This window comes from Rhinoderma darwinii, chromosome 4 (genome assembly GCF_050947455.1).
Source record: "Rhinoderma darwinii isolate aRhiDar2 chromosome 4, aRhiDar2.hap1, whole genome shotgun sequence".
NCBI lineage: Eukaryota > Metazoa > Chordata > Amphibia > Anura > Rhinodermatidae > Rhinoderma > Rhinoderma darwinii.
The window spans coordinates 302978153-303002536 of record NC_134690.1 but is presented as its reverse complement, the minus strand read 5'-3'; positions in this window follow the sequence as shown (position 1 = coordinate 303002536).

Genomic DNA, 24384 nt, shown 5'->3' with positions numbered 1-24384 from the left:
GGTACAAAGTTGTTTGGCATTCTGAGGGAGAGGGGGCTTATTATAAGAATATACATTTTTCTTCAATAGCCCTGCTGTAATGACGGGGTAGGGAGACAGACAGGTGAGCCCTAATCTACCCGCCACTCAGTCCCTGCCTACTTGCACGGCCCGTCCTAGACGACGGCGTACAACTGGGCGACGGTCCCTACGCTCAATATGTGCACGACAGACAAACAGACAAGGGTACACAGAAGCTAAGGGAAATGGGGCAGTTGCCCACGGCAACACTGTGAGCAACAGGCGTAGTGAACGAGCCGAGTCAAACCAGGAGTGTACGAGGTACCAAACGCAGAGCAGGAGCATAGTCAGTAAAGCCAGGGTCAAAATAAAGCAAGGTCAATAATGATAGCAGGAGCAGCAGAGCCAGGAAGCAGGACAGAATCACAGGCAAAGACAAGCAGGAAATGAAGGTATAAATAGACTGAGGGCGGGAGCTAGAACCGTCTGGCCAGGCTGTGAGTGGTAGCAGATCGAGTCACTCTATCAGACCTAGGAGCAGGTGCAGACTGATTAACCACGGGCGTCGACACAGAAGCTGTGTCTGTCAGATCCTTTACACCTGCCTCTAAATACTGTCTTATCTGGTTATCAATACTTTTCAACTGTGTGAGGCTCGGAGGGCACTGCTTCAACTGAGGTTTGGGGCTGTTTGCAAGCATTTTTAACAGTCACAGGGGCGTCATACAACTGTTTACCCTGTGCCCAGAAGGAGGAAAGGACCACCCTCAATAATTCCTGAGATGCGAGGTCTTCCTCCTAGTGCAATCCCTCATAGAGTGCAGCACACATAAAATTTAGCATATCATCAGTAACTTCAATCTGTCCATCAGGCTTATATCGAATGACAACCTACATTGCTATAAGGATGTCAGAAACTATAAGATTGACTGGACAGGAATCTGATATCAGAAACGTGACAACAGCTCTTGTGAGTGCTGCAATCTTATTTGAATTTTCATGTCATCAAATATATTCCCAATATGTTAGTGTGTGTGGTGTGTGTGTGTGTGTGTGTGTGTGTGTGTGTGTGCGTGCACGTGTGCGTGTGTGTGTGTGTGTGTGTGTGTGTGTGATGTATATAGCATCATTAAACAGAAAGGATACTGTTATAAATTAATGATAGTTTTGCTAAATATTTCTTTCCTTCATTAGTGTCCATTAACACAAATGATGAAACATATTGTGCACTATATGCATCATCATATGCCAATAGAACCTTGTTAATAATCAGAAACTAAAATGTGCCAATGACATAAAAAATCTGTCTTGTCAAATCACTTCTGATGTGGTGGTTTCAAACAAGCCAGTTCCCTTAAAAATAGTTCAGCACAAACACCAGTCACTCACAATACCGGCTGTTCCCAGACACTCTCAATACTGAGAATCCAATCTCACACATGTATACCTTTTGTGTGTACCTTTGGTAAAACAAGTATATAACTAGAATGACTGTGTATAAACTCCTATTTTTTTGTTATTAATCCAATGAACTATAATCTTCATTTTGTAATGCGCATCACATTAAAATTAAATATGAATGTGAAGTTTTGCATTGGGGTCGACACATATAAAGTACAATATAACATATAAACATAAAAACATATAATACTCAATCCTGTGATTTTATCAGGCTATTTTTTTTATCTTTAAAGGGAATGTGTTGCCAGAAAAACATGTTTTTTTTTTAAAAATTAAACATTTAGTGTGTGGGTGATTAAACATTGTTCAAATTTTTTTTTTTTTTTTGCACGAGGCAGGAAATATTATAAATTATTTCTAATTTATAATACTACCCATTTTTGGTCACTAGATGGAGCTGTTCCCAAAATTGCAGCATTGCAACATTGGGTTAAAAGCCCTCGCTCTAGTGAGCTCTCGGCATCCCCCCTCCTTTATCCTGGCTAGTGCCGGGATAAACGAGGGGTTTGAACCTCCTACACTGTGTGTCGCCATTTTTTGAGCTAACCCACAGTGTAGTAGGTTTACATACAGTAGTAAACACACAAAACACGAACATACATTGAAATCGCTTACCTGCTCCTGCCGCCGCGGCTCCCTCCGGCCCGTCCGCTCCGTTTGATGTCGCTGGTGCAAGTGCATAAATCCGGAAGCCGCGACCGGAAGTAGTAATATTACTGTCCGGCCGCGACTTCCGGTCCACAGGAAAATGGCGCCGGACGGCGCCAATTTCGAATAGGACTGTGTGGGAGCGGCGCATGCGCAGTTCCCACACAGACGCCGTACACTGCAGTCAATGGGACGGGAGCCGTTCGCAGTCCCTATGGGACTGTGGCTGCCGTATTCCATGTCTGTATGTGTCGTTAATCGACACACACAGAAATGGAACAAAAAATGGCAGCCCCCATAGGGAAGAAAAAGTGTAAAAATAAGAAAATGTAAAACACAAACACACAAATGAATATAAACGTTTTTAATAAAGCACTAACATCTTTAACATATAAAAAAATAATTTGTGATGACACTGTTCCTTTAAGTTACAATTCTTATTTTGCATTACATGTGCACTTTTCTGCAGACGCAGCTATACAACAGATAACAGAGAATGTAGCATTAACCCCTTACTAGCTAAAACTTATGAGCTACAAAGGTCAAAATGTCACCATGTGCTCCTGTCCATCACTGACCAAGCATCTTCACATGCTCATTCCACAATGGAGATCTGAGGCATCATGCTCTTATTAGTTCTATAAGGCTGGGTTCACACTACCTATTTTCAGGCGTAATGGAGGCGTTTTACGCCTCGAATTACGTCTGAAAAAACGGCTCCAATACGTCGGCAAACATCTGCACATTACTTTCAATGGGTCTTACGATGTACTGTGCCGACGACCTGTCATTTTACGCGTCGCTGTCAAAAGACGGCACGTAAAATTACAGCCTCGTCAAAAGAAGTGCAGAACACTTCTTGGGACGTTTTTGGAGCCGTTTTCTCATAGACTCCAATGAAAACTGCTCCAAAAACGGCCGTAAAAAACGCTGCGAAAACGCCACGAAAAACGCTGCAAAAAACGCGATTTGCTCAAAAAACTTCTGAAAATCAGGGGCTGTTTTCCCTTGAAAACAGCTCCGTATTTTGAGACGTTTTTGACTCTACGTGTGAACATACCCTTAGTTTAACACGGTTACTATAGATTAACAATATATCTTGTTAGACATTCCATTCAATTATTAAAATGACTGTTAAATAAACCAAAAAGGAAAAAGATTTACAGTAATGTTTAAAATGTCTTGGAAAAGACACCTATAACGAGAGGAAATTTCATTAGTGACAATTTAGGACAGATGATATACAGTATATTCCAACAACCATATCTTGATAGAAATACCTAAGAATCTTCACTTTATCAATCTCACTTCTCCTTCTATAATCCATGGTCATTACACTTAAAATGATCCTATTGGCTTTATTTCTATTTCTAGCCAATTCCTAATCCACGTCTAACATCTTTATCAATAATCTCTGAACATTTTACCCAATGTTTCCTTTATAGGAAGTGAAGATTCAGTGGATTCCTTTATGAATTCAGATGACGCCTTTCTCTCAATGTATGGCTAATAACTGCGGGCTTGTCACCTCTGGAAACCCCTTGTTTCTGCAAACCTTTGGTTTACAAATCTGTACATAGTAGAATTATACGTTGGCACATTCTTTTCTACTGGAATTAGACTGTGGTGAATTCTTACTTACAACTGACAACTGTGTTTCCTTGTGTTTCTTTAATTCATTTATTTCTGGTGCATTCAATCACTTCTATCAGTTCTCTGCAACTCTGTCCATCAATCCAGGGCCCATCATCTCTCAAGAAACCATCCCATCTAGTATTACTGAGGATGCCCCTGCTTAGGCTTTCTCACTTTCTACATTATTTTCTCTAGGTTCTTCACTAAACCTTTCCCTGCATCGTTTTCTAACAATATCTGCGGCTGTTTTACCCCCACCCTAAACATTGGGCGGCGTGTCCCTTCATTTTGGCTGGCCAGCACTTTGGGTACACGTACAGTAGTTCCTAGATGTCCCCATGCACTCTGCTGAATATTTTAGTTTGTCAAACGGGAGTTCCCTATGCACATGTAATTGGATTGAGAATTGGCTCAAGGACCGTATCCAGAGAGTTGTGGTCAATGATTCCTTCTCTGAATGGTCACCGGTTATAAGTGGTGTACCCCAGGGTTCAGTGCTGGGACCACTATTATTCAACTTATTTATTAATGATATAGAGGATGGGATTAATAGCACTATTTCTATTTTTGCAGATGACACCAAGCTATGTAATATAGTTCAGACTATGGAAGATGTTCATGAATTACAGGCAGATTTAAACAAACTAAGTGTTTGGGCGTCCACTTGGCAGATGAAGTTTAATGTAGATAAATGTAAAGTTATGCATCTGGGTACCAACAACCTGCATGCATCATATGTCCTAGGGGGAGCTACACTGGCGGATTCACTTGTTGAGAAGGATCTGGGTGTTCTTGTAAATCATAAACTCAATAACAGCATGCAGTGTCAATCAGCTGCTTCAAAGGCCAGCAAGATATTGTCGTGTATTAAAAGAGGCATGGACTCGCGGGACAGAGATGTAATATTGCCACTTTACAAAGCATTAGTGAGGCCCCATCTAGAATATGCAGTTCAGTTCTGGGCTCCAGTTCATAGAAAGGATGCCCTGGAGTTGGAAAAAATACAAAGAAGAGCAACGAAGCTAATAAGGGGCATGGAGAATTTAAGTTATGAGAAAAGATTGAAAGAATTAAACCTATTTAGCCTTGAAAAAAGACGACTAAGGGGGGACATGATTAACTTATATAAATATATTAATGGCACATACAAAAAATATGGTGATATCCTGTTCCTTGTAAAATCCCCTCAAAAAACAAGGGGGCACTCCCTCCGTCTGGAGAAAAAAAGGTTCAAGCTGCAGAGGCGACAAGGCTTCTTTACAGTAAGAACGGTGAATTTATGGAATAGCCTACCGCAGGAGCTGGTCACAGCAGGGACAGTAGATGGCTTTAAAAAAGGGTTAGATAATTTCCTAGAACAAAAAAATATTAGCTCCTATGTGTAGAAATTTTTCCTTCCCTTTTCCCTTCCCTTGGTTGGACTTGATGGACATGTGTCTTTTTTCAGCCGTACTAACTATGTAACTATGTAACTATGTAACTATGTAACTCTGCTAAATCCTGGCCTACTAAACCCTTCAACCTACATTTAGACACTACAGCACAGCAAGCGTAATCTCGTTTGAAATGACAGTTTACAGCGTAATCCCGCGAGATTACGCTTGCTGTGCTGTAGTGTCATAATTGTATTAGCGAGGTGTTAAGGATCTGCCAGGCATAGCTTCCGTATCTACGCCCATAGGTAATCAGTCTGCACCTGCTTCTATGTCTGTGAGACTGACTCCATTCTCCACCACTCAGGATGGCAGGCTTAGGAGTGGGAGAGCCTATCACAGCCTGGCCAGACGGAGCTAGCTCCCGCCCTCTGTCTATTTATACCTGCCTTTCCTGTTCCTCCTTGCTTGTGATTCTTCTCGTGTGGTTTCATGGCCCTGCTGCAGCTTCTTGAACTATTTGACCCTGCTTCATATTGACCCTGGCTTACTGACTACTCTCCTGCTCTGCGTTTGGTACCTCGTACACTCCTGGTTTGACTCGGCTTGTTCACTACTCTCCTGCTCTGCGTTTGGTACCTCGTACACTCCTGGTTTGACTCGGCTCGTTCATCACTCTTGTTGCTCACGGTGTTGCCGTGGGCAACTGCCCCTTTTCCCTTGCTTCTGTGTAGCCTTGTCTGTTTGTCTGTCGTGCAGTTATTGAGCGTAGGGACTGTCGCCCAGTTGTACCCCGTCGCCTAGGGCGGGTCGTTGCAAGTAGGAAGGGACTGCGTGGCGGGTAGATTAGGGCTCAATTGTCTGTTTCTTTACCCCAATCATTACGTAATCACAAGCCCATATACCTAGTCTACCCTGGTCCCTCACACTACTATGAACCCCCTTGAGACCCTGGCTCAGCAAATGCAGGGTCTCTCCTTACAGGTCCAGGCCCTGGCTCAGAGGGTCAACCAGCCTGATGCTACCATGGTAGTGCCCCTCACCTCACCTCTTGAACCCCACCTCAAGTTGCCTGACTGGTTCTCAGGGGACCGGAAGACTTTTCTCTCCTTTCGGGAGAGTTGTAGGCTCTATTTTCGCTTAAAGCCCCACTCCTCAGGTTCTGAGAGCCAGCGGGTGGGTATAATTATGTCCCGGCTCCAGGAAGGGCCCCAAGAATGGGCCTTCTCTTTGGCTCCTGACGCCCCTGAACTTTCCTTCGTTGATCTTTTCTTTTCTGCTCTCGGACTCATTTACGATGAGACTGATAGGACTGCCTTTGCCGAGAGTCAGCTGGTGACCTTACGTCAGGGTAAGAGACCTGTTGAGGAGTTTGCTCTGACTTTAGGAAGTGGTGCGTAGCTTCTTGGTGGAATGACCCTGCCTTGAGGTGCCAGTTTAGGTTGGGTCTGTCGAACGCCCTGAAAAACCTGCTAGTTAGCTATCCCTCTTCTGACTCCCTAGACCAGGTTATGGCATCAAGTGAACACCTGTCCTAGGCGTAAGAATAAGCAGCCGGAAAACTTCCGCGCCTAAGCAATCATCGGGGAGGTCACTTGGGCGCACAGGTATTTCCCGTAAATATGAAACGTAATAAAATCTTGCTTCCCTTTCAGGTCTCTTTTGGTGGTAGGTTTGCTACCGGCAGAGCCTTCGTGGATTCAGGGTCGTCTGCTAATATCATGTCTGCGGAATTTGCTATGTCTCTAGCTATGCCTTTGATTGATTTGCCTAAACCGGTCCCGGTAGTGGGTATCGACTCCACTCCTCTTGCTAATGGTTATTTTACACAGCATACCCCTGTTTTTGAACTCCTTGTTGGCTCCATGCATTTGGAGCAGTGCTCTGTACTTTTGATGCAGGGATTATCATCCGATTTGGTTTTAGGCCTTCCCTGGTTGCAGCTGCACAATCCCACGTTTGACTGGAATACTGGGGATCTTACCAAATGGGGTAATGAATGCTTGACGTCATGTTTTTCTGTTAATTCTATTTCTCCCCCTGAGGAGGTGAACACGCTACCTGAGTTTGTTCAGGACTTCGCTGATGTTTTCTCTAAGGAGGCCTCCGAAGTGTTACCTCCTCATAGAGAATACGATTGTGCTATCGATTTGGTACCAGGAGCTAAGCTTCCTACGGGTAGGATATTTAATCTCTCTTTTCCTGAACGTGAAGCCATGAGAGAGTATATCCAGGAATGCCTGGCCAAGGGTTACATTCGCCCGTCTACTTCTCCGGTAGGTGCTGGCTTCTTCTTCGTAGGGAAGAAGGATGGTGGTCTTAGGCCATGCATTGACCACCGTAACTTGAATAAGGTCACTGTAAGGAACCAGTATCCCCTCCCTTTGATTCCTGATCTCTTTAATCAGGTTCAGGGGGCCCAATGGTTCTCTAAGTTTGATCTACGGGGGGCGTATAACCTTATCCGCATCAAAGAGGGGGATGAGTGGAAGACTGCGTTTAACACGCCCGAAGGTCATTTCGAATACCTCGTCATGCCCTTTGGGTTGTGTAATGCTCCCGCGGTCTTCCAGAATTTCATAAATTAGATTTTAAGAGATTACCTGGGGGTCTTGTAGTGTACCTTGATGACATACTTGTGTTTTCCAAGGACTGGTCCTCCCACATTGAGCATGTCAGGAAGGTGCTCCAGGTCCTTTGGGAAAACAAACTGTTTGCGAAGACCGAAAAATGTGTGTTTGGGGTGCAGGAGATACAATTTTTGGGTCAAATCCTCATTCCTCATGAATTCCGCATGGACCCCTCCAAGGTCCAGGCTGTGGCGGAATGGGTCCAACCTGCCTCCCTGAAGGCGTTACAGTGCTTCTTGGGGTTCGCTAATTATTACAGGAGATTTATTGTTAACTTCTCGGTCATCGCTAAGCCTCTTACGGATCTCACTCGCAAGGGTGCTGATCTCCTCCGCTGGCCTCCTGAGGCTGTCCAGGCTTTTGAGGTCCTTAAGAAGTGCTTTATCTCGGCCCCGGTGTAGTTTCAGCCCAACCAAATGGAGCCATTTATCGTGGAGGTTGACGCGTCCGAGGTGGGAGTGGGGGCTGTCTTGTCACAGGGTACCAGGTCCCTCACCCATCTCCGTCCCTATGCCTACTTCTCCAGGAAGTTTTCGCCCACTGAGAGTAACTATGATATTGGCAACCGCAAACTCTTAGCCATTAAATGGGCATTTGAAGAGTCGCGCCACTTCCTGGAGGGGGCTAGGCACCAGGTAACGGTCCTTACCAACCACAAGAATCTGGTTTTCCTAGAATCTGCCCGGAGGCTAAATCCGAGACAAGCTCGATGGGCGTTATTTTTTACCAGATTCAATTTTTTGGTACCTATAGGGCTGGGTCTAAAAATATTAAGGCTGATGCACTGTCGCATAGCTTCATGGCCAGCCCTCCTTCGGAGGAAGATCCTGCTTGTATTTTGCCTCCAGGTATAATCATTTCCTCTATTGATTCTGATTTAGTTTCTGAAATTGCTGCTGATCAAGATTCAGCTCCCGGGAACCTTCCTGAGAACAAGCTGTTTGTTCCCCTGCAATTCCGGCTAAGGGTACTTAGGGAAAATCATGACTCCGCACTATCTGGTCATCCAGGCATCCTGGGTACCAAGCACCTCATTGCCAGAAACTATTGGTGGCCTGGGTTGCCTAAAGACGTTAAGGCCTACGTCGCCGCTTGTGAGGTTTGTGCTAGGTTCAAGACTCCCAGGTTCCGACCAGCGGGCTTAATACGTTCTTCGCCCATTCCCCAGAGACCTTGGACCAATATCTCCATGGATTTTATCACCGATTTGCCTCCATCTCAAGGCAAGTCGGTGGTGTGGGTTGTAGTAGACCGCTTCAGTAAGATGTGCCACTTTGTGCCCCTCAAAAAACTACCCAATGCTAAGACGTTAGCTACCTTGTTTGTCAAACACATCCTGCGTCTCCATGGGGTCCCTGTCAATATTGTTTCTGACAGAGGGGTACAATTAGTTTCTTTGTTTTGGAGAGACTTCTGTAAAAAGTTGGAGATTGATCTGTCTTTTCCTCTGCCTTCCATCCTGAAACTAATTGCCAAACTGAGAGGACTAATCATTCTCTAGAACAATATTTAAGGTGTTTTATCTCTGACTGTCAATATGATTGGGTCTCATTCATTCCCCTCGCCGAATTTTCCCTTAATAACCGGGTCAGTAACTCGTTAGGGGTCTCCCCCTTTTTCTGTAAGTTTGGGTTTAATCCACAGTTCTCCTCCGTTTAACCTGGTAGTTCCAACAATCCCGAGGTAGAGGTCGTTCATCGGGAACTGTGCACAGTCTGGGCCCAGGTTGAGAAGTACCTAGAGGCGTCCCAGAGCATACAAAAAACTCAGGCAGATAGAAGACGTTCTGCTAACCCCTTGTTTATGGTCGGGGATCTGGTGTGGCTATCGTCAAAGAACTTGCGCCTTAAAGTCCCGTCCAAGAAGTTTGCTCCCCGGTTTATAGGGCCGTACAAGGTCATTGAAGTCCTCAATCCTGTCTCCTTCCGACTGGAGTTGCCCCCATCTTTTCGAGTACACGACGTGTTTCATGACTCCCTCCTTAAACGCTGCTCTCCGTCCTTTTCTCCCTCGAGGAAACCTCCTGTCCCCGTTCTCACCCCTGAGGGGGTAGAATTCGAGGTGGCCAAGATTGTGGACAGCAAGATGGTCCAAGGCTCCCTCCAGTACCTGGTCCATTGGAGAGGATACGGGCCTGAGGAGAGGACTTGGGTACCCGCCCGGGATGTTCACGCTAGGGTATTGGTCAGGAGGTTCCACCTTCGTTTCCCCGATAAACCAGGTCCATCTAGAAAGGATCCGGTGGCCCCTCATAAAAGGGGGGTACTGTTAAGGATCTGCCAGGCACAGCTTCTGTATCTACGCCCATAGGTAATCAGTCTGCACCTGCTTCTATGTCTGTGAGACTGACTCCATCTTCCACCACTCAGGATGGCAGGCTTAGGAGTGGGAGAGCCTATCGCAGCCTGGCCAGACGGAGCTAGCTCCTGCCCTCTGTCTATTTATACCTTCTTTCCAGTTCTTCCTTGTTTGTGATTCTTCTCGTGTGGTTTCCTGGCCCTGCTGCAGCTTCTTGAACTATTTGACCCTGCTTCATATTGACCCTGGCTTACTGACTACTCTCCTGCTCTGCGTTTGGTACCTCGTACACTCCTGGTTTGACTCGGCTTGTTCACTACTCTCATGCTCTGCGTTTAGTACCTCATACACTCCTGGTTTGACTGGGCTCGTTCACCACTCTTGTTGCTCACGGTGTTGCTGTGGGCAACTGCCCCTTTTCCCTTGCTTCTGTGTACCCTTGTCTGTTTGTCTGTCGTGCACTTATTGAGCGTAGGGATTGTCGCCCAGTTGTACCCCGTCGCCTAGGGCGGGTCGTTGCAAGTAGGCAGGGACTGAGTGGCGGGTAGATTAGGGCTCACTTGTCTGTTTCCTTACCCCCATCATTACACAAAGTGTCAGGATTCTGAATACACATCACGTCCTGGCTGGAGGTAATGTATATTCATTGTCAGGACACTGCAGTAATGTTATACTGTGTTTAAGTGGCTGCACATAGTGATATAGCTATATCGCTATGTGCTGTATAAATTAATAGAGAGGTGTATGACTCTGATTGGTCACTGATTGGTCAGCGTCATACACTTCTGTGTACAACGCCCACTTGGCCAAAAAGTAAAACACGCCCAGTTGTTCATTAAGAAACTCATTAGCATAAAGCTAATATAGGTCATAACTCCGTCAAAAATGGTTGTTTTTCTAAATAAAAACACTGCTGTAATCTACATTACAGCACCGATCACATCATGTACACTATAAGGCACTTATAATGTAGTGACAGAGCATCTTTAACCCTAAACAGCAGCCAAATAATTATCAACAAGTTACGTTAACCTACTTTGTGAAAAGGGATGGGTATGATTCATAACTTTCTAACTGTCTTAGGAGCCCTTGGATATTCTATAAACTTTCTAGTTGCAGAAATGTTACTTAATAATCAGCAACTCATTCAGATTGGGCGTCCGAGGATTAGCCCACATACATACTCTTACTTCTGGCCAGGTGCGCCTTCTATGGATCACAGTCTGGACACTAACAATCACTTGGGCGGGGATGGTTACCCGTCACTTCTGCAAGGATCAATTTTCAACCTGATCTTAATACAGACTAAACCCAGGGGCCGGAGGGAACACTTCGGACAGGCCGTTTAGTGTTATCTCGGTATATGGTTGTTTCTGTATGTCTTGGGATCAGAAACCAAACGCTCCCTTATCTCAGCAGCTCACAGATACACTCACAGATTTATGTCTACTCACACACCTATTCCCAGTGGCAGATTAAGTAGACCATGGGCCCTGGGCTGTTACCCAAACTTGGCCCCCCTTCCTCACCGCAGCCCTGACGCAGCTATTTTTAACACTACTTTTTTGGGCAAGCATTAACAGTGTTACGATTTCCCTTGTCACAGGGCTGTGTCCCTACATACTGACAGTATCACACTGTGCTGGGACACATCCTCCTGACAAGGGGAATTGTCTATCAGTCCTGGACTGCAGAAAGACTTTTTGTGAAATACAAGGATTTCCTATAATAAACATGTCAGGAGAGGTGACAGATTCTCTATAAATCTAGTGACTCACAGGTGACGACGTCTCAGATTCTAGTAGTTTTTTTCCTCTTTTCTTCTCCATCCAGTCCAGCGCTCATGACGACTTCTTCCGGCCATGACTCATTTCTGCAGAATTTGCCACTCAGACGTCTCCTCACTTTTCCAACATTTCCACACCTATAAACGAAAATAAAGTTATCATGGTGCCACATACTGTACCCCTAAATATAATAGCACCAAACACTGCGCGCCTGAATATAATAATACTATACTGCAAGGTGGGGGGGGGCGGGGGTTGAGCATCTAACTGACTGAAGAGAGCTCTATGGGGGGGGAAACTATTATCCCCCCATAGAGCTATCTGCCATCAGTTAGATTGTTAGCCCTCTCCCTTACTGCATAATCCCCCACCTAGCGTCGGCCAGTGACTTTAACCAGTTCAGGACCAGGCTATTTTGCGCCTTCAGGACCAGACACCGTATATACATTTTTAGCACACGTTAGTTAAATGGCTATAACTTTTTTATTTGTTGGGCTAATGACGTGAGTGTTGCGACCTTTTTTCCGTAGACAATGCAGGTTTATTTTTTTATCGTTTTTATACACACCTTTTTTGCTATTTTAGAATTTTTATTCATAAAGTTTGAAAATAATAGTAAAAAAATAAGCTTTTTTACGTTTCAGCTATTTTTTTTGGTAATAACATAGTTTTACCCTAAAATAGACCTTTTATTTGTAATTGTCATTGTTTACCGTAAATTGTAATATATTACATATCTATATTAGGGTAATTGGGTCAGCGCTAGCGTTACAACAATGATTGGCAGGGGGGGACGACGTTTTTTCCTGGGGTGGGTATTTTATGTGTATTTATTATTTTTATTTTTTTTGCACTTTACTTTACTATTTTATTACTATGGTCTGTTCCTCAAAGGTCAAAAAAGACCTTTGGGGAACTTTCTATATTTTTTTTTCTTTCTTTTATACCATGCTTTTCCACTATAACTGGAGCTGCACAGCAGCCCCAGTTACAGGGGAAATCAGCCCTCTCATAGTGACGATTGTCACTAACTGGGCTGTGCTGGGTCTAGTAAGACCCAGCAGCAGTCTCTCAGTAAAGGCACCCGGCGATCATGTGACCAGTCACATGATCACCGGGAGGAATAGAGACAGCGCCGCTGCTGCTGATGTCTCTATTTCTATACACAGCGTTCATTGAGCGCAGTGTAAAAGACATCGGAGAAGACAGAAGCAGCGAAAGCTGCTTCTATCTTCTCCTCAGGGGCCCCGGCAGTCACTGACAGCCGGAGACCCGACATTCAGCTGCCCGATTGCGCGGGCAGCAAGTTAAAACCCGAGCCGTAAAAAGTCTATGGCCCGGGTTTTAAGGACCATGACCGCTGGCCGTAAAAATACAGCCAGCGGTCGGGAACCAGTCAGGCAGGAGGATAAACCGGCAGCAAGTACTAACCTCAGCGACGGTGACCGCCCGGCTCTTCTCTTCCAGCTTTGGAGTAACAGAACAGCCGTCCGTCGCTGTTCTATTACTCAATGGCGGCGCCCGCACTGTCAGGGAGGCGTGTCCTAAGCACTAGCAGACGTGCTTAACACCTGCTACCTACCTCTGTCCCCGCCAATTCCCTGCTCCTCCCCATCTCCGTAGCGGCAGTTAGCAGCGCTAGCGCGCTGAATAGTTTTATAAGACGATGTGCGGTTCGGGCTGCCATGGGCCCCCTGTGAGCATCGGGCCCCCGGGCGGCCGCCCGAACCGCCCATATGATAATCCGCCACTGCCTATTCCTATAACACATACAACAGCTTATAGACAAATGGTGTTCATGGTTCCCAATTAGTCAAGAGAGACAATACCTGGACGGCAGCTAAAACAAGAAAGCAGTGCACAGTAAGAATAACATTTCTTACTCACCGGTTTTGAGTGCAGTTCTCCGTTATCTTAGCTGTCATCCACCTTCGATTGTCGCCTTCGATCTGTATTGAGATCCCGGATAAGAGCCACCAAGTAATGTCGCTGCAGAATTTACTTTGTCCGTTAACTTTGGACATTATCTGCATTTGTCTATAAGTTCCAAATTAAGGAATGCTCTCTGACTGGTGGATCTGAGAGACGCCGGCCGGCCAGAGAGAGACCATGACACGCAGCGTCAGTGTTCAAACAGTCTCTGTCCCCAGGGGGTGGATCCATCTTTATTTATAGGAAAATGAGAGTAGGCGGTACGCTTAACTTGCTCATAAACATTCTACATTTGGTATCTTTGACAGTCACATGAAGTAGAACATTTCTGCTGCGGAAATTGCTTACAAATCCCTGTATTGCGTGAGGTCAAATCTGTTGCAAACTTCTGCAATATATTGGAAATTCTGTGGATTTTAAAGAGAAATTCATGGCTGTCTACAGCTCCCAAGCAGGGCTAACTGTTCACTGTGGTTTACAGCTCATCAACTGCAATATGAAAAGCAGTCCCATATTCATATCTTATATGAATGAGGATTGACAAAAGGATAACAAATCAAAGTGCCCGATCTTTGTGACAGTAGACAATTCCTATACATTAGATTCTCTGTCCTGTGACACATTCTCTATAACTAGTCATTTGCAACACCGCTGTGGGAAATCACTACTGTTATTATTTTAGAGAACTATTTCATAACTCTGCTTTTTAAAGAATATTCAGAATCCTATGCAAAAATACAGAGGCTTATGCATTCCCCACACATATTTTTTTTTAGCTATTTTGCATTGCTGCCCGTCTGTACTGAATGGATATGTACTAGGACAAGTCTAGAGTTACTATTATTAAAATCAAACCAGGGACTAAAAAAGGTTGATCTGTTGAATGGTTCCCTAAGCTCACTAATGGCCTCTCTGTTACCGACTCATTTGCTTTATTTTTACATAAAATGCTATTTTATATTTTACTACATGCACTGCCCTTTTCCATATTCACAATGGGCTGGCTAAATTTAATAATATCAATTTTAGGGCACAAAAACATAAATCTCTACCTTCACTGAATAGGGCTAATCCTTGTGAGTATCCGCAGTACTTCAAACTACTCATCTACGGCAGAAATCAGAGTGTCGGCCTCAGATATCTGCTGTGGATCCTCTAGTAAATACTAGTCTAATCTAAACATAGCCTTAGGGCTCATTCAGACGAGCGTGTTCCTCGTCCGTGTGCTGTCCGGTGAAATAACAGATAGCACACAGACCCATGCAAACCAATAGGGCATTTCAGACATGCGTGCGATTACACGCAGTGTATGTCTGTTGCGTGCAACTCACTGCATGTTCTATTTTGGTCCATTTTTGCGTACTTTGTCACCCATTGAAGTCTATGGATGCGTGAAAAACACGGACAGCACACGGACGACATCCATGTGATGTCTGTGCTTCACGCATCAGTTGCTAAAGAAATGCAGAGAAATTTTTAAAAAAGCGTTTGCAGAGGATAATCACGGACGTGAAAAACGGATGCCACACACAAAGCACACAGATGCCACACGGAACGCACACTGATGGCACACGGAAATGAAATGCAGGAAATACGCTCTGTTTGTTTCCGCATGCAAATCGGACACGCTCGTTGTGAATGTAGCTTTACGGTTCAAAAGTGGCATGTTTTGAAGAAATGTCTGTTAATGAAAACCTGTTCCAAACATATAAATGGAAGTTGCATTTGCAGCATATGCATGGATTTTTACAAACCTCTTTCAGATGTGATACAGAAATCTCAGCAACAAACCTGCTGCATTTAAACATACCCTTACTGTACCATGTTTTAAGTGTAAAATTATTTTAAATACTCACTAATATAGGGCAATGGTACTATAATCTAATAGATACTATAATCTAATACTATAATCACAGAGCATGGCTGATTTGAGGTAAATTTACCAGAAATATTTTCACCAGTCACAGATTTAACTCTTCTATATATATATTTGTAAATTAATGTCAAAAATGCAGTTAATAAAAAAGGGAATTAGTGACCAGTTCTGGCCAATCCGAGAAGAAAGGGACTCAGTCTGTGAAGCACTGCGGCCATTTTGGTACAACACCGTGGATACTCCAAAGTGGCGGATCCACATCACAGGGGCGAAAACTGACGGGCACTAGCGGGACTAACGGCTTTGTGACAGCGGATCCGATCCACCCGTTATCGATCACATCTAAGTAATGAACTTAGATTTGATCGATAACAGTTTTATTCTGTGTCAGAAACACATAGGACGCGTTGTGACCAAAGCCGTCAGTCCTACTAACCTGATGGATTCAGGATTATGTGCAGGATACAGCTTTTATGTATCCAGGATACATAAAAACTGTGTCTCAAAAAGTTTTTTGTTTTTTTTAAACAAATTACAAAGTTGCACAAAAGACTCTAATACATTATTTTAGTAAATAAAAAAAAGACTTCAAAGTTGTACATATCCTTTAAAAAAGTGGTGGTCCTTATGAGACAACCACTGGCGTAGCTATAGGGGTCGCAGCGGTCGCAATTGCCACCGGGCCCCGAAGCCAGGGGGGCCCACAGCCCCCCGCACCACATCAATAAAAAGTTACTATAGTAACTCGGGCCGTGAGCCCCTGTTACTATAGTAACAGACTGTACTTACCTTCCAGGTTCCGGATCGCAGCGGAGGTCCTGACGTCAAGCGCTGTGCGCAGCGCATGACGTCACAGCACTATGCGCCGCGCACATCGAGAGGACAGAACTTCCGCCGCGGCTGAAGACGAAGGTAAGATTAGTAGCCATGACTGGCGGGGTCCGACTCCCGGGACCCGCCAAACAGCTGTTTTGAAGGGGCCGCAGAACTCGTATGAGAGCTGCCTCCCCTTCATTCCGGTCACACTGTGAATCGGTGTCGGCGATTCACAGTGTGAGCGAGTAGTGAAATGAAGGGGAAGCAGCTCTCGTACTAGTTCTGCGGCCCCTTCAAAACAGCTGATTGGCGGGTCCCGGGAGACGGACCCCGACACGTCAGCTATTGATGGCCTATACTGAGGATAGGCCATCAATGTTTAGGGACTGCGCATCCCCTTTAAGCCTACGATGTTGCAGGCTTAGAGGGCCCATTAGACAGGATCACAGATTGTGTGATCCTGTCTGCTGGGCCCTGTATCTAAGCCAATCACATGGTAGGCTTAGATACATGGCCCATGTGTGATCCTGTCTAATGGGCCCTGTATATAAGCCCACCACACGGTAGGTTTAGATACAGGGCCCCAGCACACAGTAATCTTATACTGTATAAGATTACTGTCTGCTGGACCCTGTATCTAAGCCTACCTTGTGGTAGGCTTAGATACAGGGTCCCACAGACAGTATCACACATGGGCCCTGTATCTAAGCCTAACACATGTGTTACTAATCGTTTTTTTGTGTTTTCTTACAGGTTCGGTCATTGGACTACGTCGGATTCCAGGACTACTTCGATGACGGCTTTTTTTTTTTTATCAATAAAATGGTTAATGAGGGTTGTGTGGGTTTTTTTTTTATTTTAATAAAATATTTTTCTATGTCTTTATGTTTTTTTTTAAACTATATTACTACCGCCTTAGTAATGGCCACCGGCTGATTGACAGCGTCCATTGCTAAGGTGGGGCTTAGTGTTAGCCGGTGCTGAGGCTAACACTAACCCCCATTATTACCCCGGTACCCACCGCCACCTGGGGTGCTGGGCAGAGCCGGGTACCATCCAGTACTTGACCATCTGTAGTGATGGTCGGCCACTGGGGTGGCCGCAGGCTGGTATTATCAGGAGGGGAAAGGCTAAAAACAGTGGGCCTTCCCACCCTGGTAATGCTAGGCTGCTGCTGCTTTATTGTATGTGGCTGGTTATGAAAAATGGGGGGGACCCCACGTCATTTAAAAAAACTAAAATAAAAAATAATTGGAAAGAACGATGTCGGGTCCCCCCCCCAATTTTCATAACCAGCAAGATATAACACAGCAGCAGCAGGCAGCATTACCAGGGTAGGGGCCACTGTTTTTGGCCTTCCCCAGCCTAATACTACCAGCCTGCGGCCACCCCGGTGCCTACCCTTCACTACAGATGGTCGGGTACTGGTTCGTACCCGGCTCTTCCCAGTACCCCTGGTGGCGGTGAGTACCGGGGTAATAATGGGGGTTAGTGTTGGCCTTTGCACCGGCTAACATTAAGCCCTGCCTTAGTAATGGAGGGTGTCAATCAGCCAGCGGCCATTACTAAGGCGGTGATAATAAAGTTTATAAAAGATACAAGCACATAGAAAAAATATTTTATTGAAATAAAAAAACACAACCCTCATCAACCATTTTATTGAGAATAAAAAAACGCCGTCATTGAAGTCCTCAAATCCGACGTAGTCCAACAACCAAACCTGTAAAAAACACAAACACACAAAAATAATCAGTAACACATAAAGAAGCAAAATTATTCTTACCTTTCCTGGGTCCAGCGCTGGAGCCGCAATGTCAGCGAGCTGAGTCCTGTATCTAATCCAATCATGTGTGATACTGTCTGCTGGGCCCTATATCTAATCCAATCATGTGTGATACTGTCTGCTGAGCCACTGTATCTAATCCTATCATGTGTGATACTGTCTGCTGAGCCACTGTATCTAATCCTATCATGTGTGATACTGTCTGCTGGGCCCTATCTCTAATCCTATCATGTGTGATACTGTCTGCTGAGTCATTGTATCTAATCCTATCATGTGTAATACTGTCTGCTGGGCCACTGCATCTAATCCTATCATGTGTGATACTGTCTGCTGAGTCATTGTATCTAATCCTATCATGTGTGATACTGTCTGCTGGGCCACTGCATCTAATCCTATCATGTGTGATACTGTCTGCTCAGCCATTGTATCTAATCCTATCATGTGTGATAATGTCTGCTGGGCCACTGCATCTAATCCTATCATGTGTGATACTGTCTGCTCAGCCACTGTATCTAATCCTATCATGTGTGATACTGTCTGCTAAGCCAATGTATCTAATCCTATCCATAGTTGATAGGGTCGTAGTGCTATAGATATGCTGTCTCCTATACACACACACATTTTTTTGTGGTGGACACATATGTATTGGGGCTATTTCCCCTGACATTTTAAGTCCTTAGTGACGCCCCTGGCTGCTAGTGCTGCATTGTTGGGTCACTTAGGAGACCCAGCGATGCAGCTGAAAGCTGCGGACCGTCGGCCATGAGAAGTTTGCAGGGGCCCAATAAGAACTTTTGCATTGGGGCCCATGAGCCTTTAGCTATGCCCCTGGAGACAACCCCTTAAAGTTAAGTAAATACCAATACTGATCTAGACCACAGACAAACGTCTCAATAAGCGGTACAAAGTACAAGATAATTACCATGTAAAATACAAATATTTTATTAGATTTATAATAAAAACAGATTGGCCATCAAGACCTAAAAATAGACATGCAATTAAAATACAATAGTGTGGTGAGGAGTAGGGACTACACAAATGTCATACAAACAGAACAGGACGTAATGCAGCTTTAGTAGGGTACACGGAAAAGCAAATTACATGTACAAGGGTCAATTATGGAACAAGAATACAAGTTCATAAGCACCAAGAAATAACCAAACATGAGGGCCCTAGGCCAAGTACTAACCCGTGTGCTGCATTGTGAGCCCAAGCAAACAGTCACCACACTAAGAGCACCGACTGTCAGCTTTTTCAAGGGGTAATGACTGATGAAGTGGCTAGTCCAATAAGTACATTGAATAGTGGGAGGAAATTCGTTCAGAGATCCAATAGGAACATAATGTCTGACATCTGTGAGGATTAAGGCTAAAACAAGACAGGTGTTACAGTATTCATGCCTGCAAATAAGATGAACTAAGGTCCGTGAATGGCGGACACTGCCGCCCCGACCTCCCCATCCAGGCGTCCGGAAGATGCAAAGTGCACATGCGCATCCTCATCACAAGAACGCGCCGGAGTGTGAGCGTGAGGCAGCGCGTGCGCCGAACACGGACACCAAGTGGCCATGTTGAAATAGGGCACAATTGCCAGGACAGTGAGTACGTGCATAATGCACTGGACAGTAATGATCAATATTCTCCGAGGGAAAAAAGGGGGGGCTGCACCTGAAAAAAGACAAAAATGATTATAGATAATATATATAGAGTGATATTATTGATTGAAAAGTGTAATGCTCCTGAAATATGCATTAAACATGAAAAAATTATGTTTAAATGTGTATAGATATACAATAATAAAAATGGGCTTATATGCCCAAGAAGAAAAAGTTATTATAATAATAACAAGTGAATGTAGATACAAAAATTTTGTATTATGAAAAATAAAAAAGTATATATAAGTACCCCTTCAAAAAGCTGAAAATCTGATATTGGCAACACCACAAATGCATATATATTAATGTTAGAAGGCTAAGAACCTAACAGGAAATACTATCAGTGTATATTGTACAATACTAAACGCCAATAGAAAGCCCCTATGTAGTCCATTAATAGTCCAGTCATCGCATTCCAATTCGACCAATCAATAGGAAACATAAACGGATGTAAGACCTATAATCCAAAGGAAACATAAAGAAATGTCAGGAATCTCTAGCCAAAGTATCATGGAAATTCTAATATAAGCTAACCAAAAGATCACCCAGGTCTAAGAAATGTGTGCCACGAAAGCCACCCCAGCAGTCACATATGAACATACCAATATTAAAACTAATGATGCCATAGGACCCAAAGCGAAGGTAATTTTTTCATTAAGCCCTAATGGAGAGCTGATCTTCAATTTTGTTATCCATTTACATTCAATGCGTTTCAAGTTTCGAAAAGTATCGCCACCACGAGATCCAATGATAATTTTGTCGATGCCACGTACTCGCAAATCTTTCCATCTGTTGTTGTGATGTTCACGGAAATGTCTAGGGATGGATTTGAGTTTATTGATTTGTCCCAATCATTGCTGACAATTGTCCCGGCATTTTTTATATCTCTCACATGTTCCTGAACTCTGATTCTCATTTCTCTCGTGGTCATTCCTACATAGGAAAGGCCACAAGGACATGTAGCCATATAGACCACCCCAGTAGTGCTGCAATTAATGAAGTGCACAATTTTAAAACATTTTTTGTTTTCAGAGTCACAAAATGTAACAGTCTTAATCATCAGTTTACAAATAGAGCAATGACCACAGGGAAATGATCACCAAACTGGTCCCTTAGAGACATATAAATAGGCAGTAGAGTTGGGAGCACTGTAGTGACTCCAAACTAAATAATCACTCAAAGTTTTTCTTTTTTTAGCTGTTAATTGAGGTTTCAAGGGTAGATATCTCTTAAGATCCGGATCAGTCGGCAAAATCGTCCAGAAACGAGTTACAATTGCTCTCATCTCTGCCCATTGCGTGTTATATGTAGTAATGAGTCTTACTATGTATAACCCCTTAAAGTTATAGCCAGGACTGGTTTTAGGGGGTGACTAACAAGGGCAATTGCCAAGGGCTTCTTTTCACTAGGGGGCCCCCAAGGACAGGAACCTCAGTAGCAAAATAAAACCACACAGTTTTTTTCAGTGGTGTATAGTGGTTTATTTTGGAAGTTTAATATCAATATATATGTATATATTTTTATTTCATATGCAAAAATTTAAAAAAGGGTATGTCTTCATTATCCAGCTTTTGACATTGTGTCTCCTGGGGGAGCCATCCCGGTGTGTCGGTCCCCCAAACCTCTGAATCAAAAGCTCATATCCTAATGGGAGATTCTATCATTTCCCCCTGGTCCACTGACCTCAAGCTTTCTTCTACTCTCATACCAACATTCCATCTCCAGAGGATATCGTTTACCTATCTGTTGTCTCACTTTTTTCTTATTTTGCATTTTTTTCTTTTCTCTACCTCTATCTTCATGGAGCTGACCGGGGCTGTGGCGACGATGCCCCTATATTATTGACATCTGCCACAATCTAGAGGATGAGCCATTCCATCCTCCCCTTATCACAGGGGCGTAGCTAGAGGCTCATGGGCCCCGATGCAAAAATTCTTACTGGGCCCCCCCCCCCCGCAAACTTCTCATGGCCGACAGTCCGCTTTCAGCTGCATCGCTGGGTCTCCTAAGTGACCCAACAATGCAGCACTAGCAGCCGGGGCGTCACTAAGGCTGGGTTCACACACACTATTTACGGACGTAATTCGGGCGTTTTAGCATTGAATTACGTCCGAAAATGCGGCTCAAAATCGTCGGCAAACATCTGCCCATTCATTTGAATGGGTCTTACGATGTTCTGTGCCGACGGTCATTTTTTTTTACGCGCCGCTGTCAAAAGGCGGTGCGTAAAAAAGACGCCCGCGTCAAAGAAGTGCCTGTCACTTCTTCAGACGTAAATGGAGCCGTTTTCCATGGACTCCATAGAAAAACAGCTCCAATTACGTCCGTAATGGACGCAGCGAAAGACGCCTGCACATGCCATTACGGCTGAAATTACGGTGCTGTTTTCTCCTGAAAACAGCACAGTAATTTCAGCCGTAACGGACGCTGCCGTGTGAACATACTCTCAGGGCTTAAAATGTCAGGGAAATAGCCCCAATACATATGTGTCCACCCAAAAAAAAGTGTGTATATGAGACAGCATAGCATATCTATAGCACTACGACCCTATAAACTATGGATAGGATTAGATACAGTGGCTCAGCAGACAGTATCACACATGATAGGATTAGATACAGTGGCTCAGAAGGCAGTATCACACATGATAGGATTAGATACACAGCTCAGCAGACAGTATCACACATGATAGGATTAGATACAGTGGCCCAGCAGACAGTATCACACATGATAGGATTAGATACAGTGGCTCAGCAGACAGTACCACACATGATAGGATTAGATACAGTGGCTCAGCAGACAGTATCACACATGATAGGATTAGATACAGTGGCTCAGCAGACAGTACCACACATGATAGGATTAGATACAGTGGCTCAGCAGACAGTATCACACATGATAGGATTAGATACAGTGGCTCAGCAGACAGTATCACACATGATCGGATTAGATATAGGGCCCAGCAGACAGTATAATACATGATTGGATTAGATACACAGCTCAGCAGACTGTATCACACATGATAGGATTAGATACAGGGCCCAGCTCGCTGACATTGCGGCTCCAGCGCTGGACCCAGGATAGGTAAGAATAATAATTTTGCTTCTTTATGTGTTACTGATTATTTTTGTGTGTTTGTGTTTTTTTACAGGTTCGGTTGTTGGACTTCGGATTCGAGGACTTCAATGACGGCGTTTTTTTTATTCTCAATAAAATGGTTAATGAGGGTTGTTTTTTTATTTCAATAAAATATTTTTTCTATGTGCTTGTATCTTTTTAAACTTTATTATCACCGCCTTAGTAATGGCCGCTGGCTGATTGACAACCTCCATTACTAAGGCGAGGCTTAATGTTAGCCGGTGCAAAGGCTACACTAACCCCCATTATTACCCCGGTACCCACCGCCACCAGGGGTACTGGGAAGAGCCGGGTACAAACCAGTACCCGACCATCTGTAGTGACGGGCAGGCACCGGGGTGGCCGCAGGCTGGTAGCATTAGGCTGGGGAAGGCCAAAAACAGTGGCCCTTCCCACCCTTGTAATGCTGCCTGCTGCTGCTGTGTTGTATCTGGCTGGTTATGAAAATTGGGGGGGACCCGTCATCGTTCTTTCCAATTATTTTTTATTTAAATGACGTGGGGTCCCCCCCATTTTCATAACCAGCCAGATACAATAAAGCAGCAGCAGGCAGCATTACCAGGATGGGAAGGGCCACTGTTTTTGGCCTTTCCCCTCCTGATAATACCAGCCTGCGGCCACCCCAGTGGCCGACCATCACTACAGATGGTCAGGTACTGGATCGTACCCGGCTCTTCCCAGCACCCCTGGTGGCGGTGGGTACCGGGGTAATAAAGGGGGTTAGTGTTAGCCTCTGCAGCAGCTAACACTAAGTCCCGCCTTAGCAATGGACGCTGTCAATCAGCCGGCGGCCATTACTAAGGCGGTAGTAATATAGTTTAAAAAAAAAACACAAAGACATAATAAAATATTTTTTCTGAAATAAAAAAAAAACCCACACAACCCTCATTAACCATTTTATTAATAAAAAAAAAAGCTGTCATCGAAGTAGTCCTGGAATCCGCCGTAGTCCAATGACCGAACCTGTAAGAAAACACAAAAAATTATTAGTAACACGTGTGTTAGGGTATGTGCACACACACTAATTACGTCCGTAATTGACGGACGTATTTCGGCCGCAAGTACCGGACCGAACACAGTGCAGGGAGCCGGGCTCCTAGCATCATAGTAATGTACGATGCTAGGAGTCCCTGCCTCTGCGTGGAACTACTGTCCCGTACTGTAAACATGATTACAGTACGAGACAGTTGTCCGGCAGCGAGGCAGGGACTCCTAGCGTCGTACATAACTATGATGCTAGGAGCCCGGCTCCCTGCACTGTGTTCGGTCCGGTACTTGCGGCCGAAATACGTCCGTCAATTACGGACGTAATTAGTGTCTGTGCACATACCCTAAGGCTTAGATACAGGGCCCATG